Source organism: Nelumbo nucifera, chromosome 2, assembly GCF_055504915.1.
Source record: "Nelumbo nucifera cultivar China Antique chromosome 2, China Antique-T2T, whole genome shotgun sequence".
Taxonomy (NCBI): Eukaryota; Viridiplantae; Streptophyta; class Magnoliopsida; order Proteales; family Nelumbonaceae; genus Nelumbo; species Nelumbo nucifera.
The window spans coordinates 48,311,556-48,314,705 of record NC_142650.1 but is presented as its reverse complement, the minus strand read 5'-3'; the positions used below and the strand labels follow the sequence as shown (position 1 = coordinate 48,314,705).

The window sequence follows — 3,150 nt, the reverse complement described above, 5'->3', positions numbered from 1 at the left end:
TGCATATATGTACAAAATACAAGATTTTACATTCTAGATATTTGTATTTATACTCTTACCAAACTGAGCCTTATTTACCAACTTCAAGTACCCAAGTCAGCTTGAAGGGGCATGATAAGGATAAGGTTGACATATCACTTAGATGATGTTCTAATATTAACATTGACCAATCTTTGTAACTATGGATAGTGTTTGTATCCTATTATAGTTCTATAACTCATTAATTAATATAAATACTATAATGCACTAGTGTAAGAAAGGCGCGGTGCTTATTATTCTCCTTCATTACTCTTTTAATACAATAAACATTTTATATATGGAGCAAATGTCTTAAAGAACATAACACATTACAACACAAGTTTAGAATTAATAAAAAAGAATAAAAAAAAAGATTACAACACAAGATCTTTGCCGCAACCACCAAAGGTTATTATTGTTATTTGTTATTAATATAGTGATCTGTATAATAAAAACAGGAGGTTTAATTTGTAATGTTAATAAGCTTTATCCTCATTGATCTCGTCAAGAATCACTATGAGTGCAACAATAAAAGCATGGTCGATGTTGGGATACATAGTCACCGCAAAAGTGTCATTCCCAAGCACCACACTCTGAATGCTATGTTTCTTATGCATCTGCATCGTCACATTAATCACCAATAATCAATTCAGATCAAACAATACATACCAACTATATTACAAGCATGATGATCATTAGGATTTATCTGTCTTACTTGGGCGATGATAATTGAATTGGAAGAATCTCTGCTGTAGACAATACATGACCTCTCCAACAAGCTCCCCTTGATCTTGAAATCACAGACTTCCTCTTTTGTGTTGGTTGCTAAGAAGACATCCAATACAGTCTTAAATTGAATCAACAAAGACTTCTTACCACTAAATAATAGATCTTTGGAGTCTGAGCTATCTCCTCGAAACACTTGCCACCTCCTATGTCCACTCATTATCTAAAATGAGACGTGTAAAATCAACATATTTATACATGCATCCATGCTTTTCTAACCACATTTCCTGTCTTTAGTGAAATTCTGAGAGAGGACGGATTTATATTCCAAGGGCCTGTTTGGTTCACAAGAATAGGGTCTGGAATTGGAATAGGAATGGGAATTACATTCTCATTCTACTAGAATGACAATCTCCCAGTTGAGAGAATGACTGTTCTCTTTCTCCCTTATCATTGAAATCTCACTCCAGTTATTCTAATTTTCATTCCAATTCCTGTCTGAACCAAATAGATTATAAAAATAGAGCATTGCAATTTTGGTTCAGATTCCGATTCCAACAACAAACCAAATGAACCCTAATTTTTATAAATTGTTCATTAATGTTATTAAAGAAGCATATTTAAGAGCAAGTGTGAACAGTAAAGAACGATTAAAACACTAGAGCTTCATTATTTAGCTTTGAGAGTGAATACTTTATTTTTTGTCACACTATTTACACCTTAAGTGGGGTCAAAAATCAAGTCTTAATTGTAAAAAGGGTAAAAGATACAGATGAAATATTTCAGTGTAGAAGAAATTAATTCCATGCCTTCTATGATGAAACAAATGCAACCTTTATTTCTCTCTCTACAATATGGATAAAGCTTTTCAAGTGAAATATATCTGCTATTATTTATGTTATGAGTTATGACCCTGTACAACGAAAACTTTGTTTTTCCTTTCATTCTGTATAATTTGTTTTGATATAAATAACTAGGAAAACAAGGTTTTAATCATTAGAAAAAAAGAAAAGCAAATCAGAGGTCAAATATTGTATCCAAGCCCATCTAGGGGTATTCAACAACATGTGTCATTTCGTTTTTCAGGATAAAAAACAATAGTCATATTAGCAAAGGGTGGGTTTTGTGTTTTGATCACAATTAACATATGAAGCGTTTGGCAATATTTATGATTTTGTTTTAAACAAAGATAAGGCTAAGCTATAGGACAATTATGCAAATTTGGGACTTGCACCTGTACTAATAGGACTTTAAATGGCATAGGGCCCACGGTCCACCTGTGGCCTGTGTCTGCACTCCGACACTCAAACCATCATCCATATATAAGTTCGGTTCGGTGGGAATTGAGACCTGCTTCTCACCCAGGGCGCCTCACGCTAGAGATAGGATCTGCTCCTCACAAATGGGTGCCTTACATGCATATCCACCGTTCATTGGGAACATCTCCCATGAATAAATAATTAATAAGAACGGGAGATGTTCCTAATGCATGGTAGGATGTGCATGTAAGGCGCCTGTGAGGCACCAGGTGTGAGGAGTAGATCCGTTCTCCTCACACCGACCTTACATGCACATCTCATGATGTATTGCGAATATTTTCCATACGAATGGTGAGATGTGCTTATGCGATCGATGTGAGATGCCATGTGTGAAGAGCAGATTCCGTCTCATTCGATGGGGTAGTCATATAAATTTAGGGATTTTTGGACTGCAGTTCCTCTATAATTTACCATTACCCATGTGTAATTTGTAAATATGGAGATCTAGTTTGAGGTGCTCAGCCTAACTGGCCAATTTGGAAAGGACAAATTGAAAGAAACTAATCAGAAATTTGATTGTAGGAGCATTCTAAGAGAGAATTATAATTTATAACAGCAAAAGAAATTGATAATAATAAATAATTATAAACAACAAAAGTCAGACCTTTTGTTGCATAGAGACGAGAGGATTTTCGACAATGTCGAGGAGAATTCGCTGATCTCGAAGGCTAAGGAGGGTGTCCTTGACTTTGAAGATGATGTTACTTGAACATCCGTAACGACAAAATTTCCGTCTGCTATGGTCAATTGGGTAAGGGGCACATAACTGAGGACCTAAAACAGCGACGGGAATGCTTGACTGTGGAAAGCTTGATTCAGTAGAGGCGTAAGCCATTGCGGGGTCAAAAAGTGTTAGGTATGTTTATCTGTTTTGAGCCTAATGATCACTAGCTAAAATGGCTTCTGTCTTTTTCTTTATTTATAATAATAAACAAAGTGGTACTAGGGCGATGTAGATATTGCTACGAAATAGGTTTTTCACCGTAGTCCCTGCTTGCCCCTTTTACTGTTGTTGGGAAAGGCTATTAGAACAGTGGGGACATAGTTTGCCCTGATGGAAGCTGATCTCCGAGTTGAAAATGGTTGT

General features: G+C 35.7%; 1 pseudogene; it reads right to left on the bottom strand.

Moving 5' to 3' along the window:
* Positions 1-494: 494 nt before the first annotated feature.
* LOC104602678 (protein LURP-one-related 15 pseudogene) lies at positions 495-2,898 on the bottom strand (annotated as a pseudogene).
* Between the last annotated feature and the right edge of the window lie 252 nt (positions 2,899-3,150).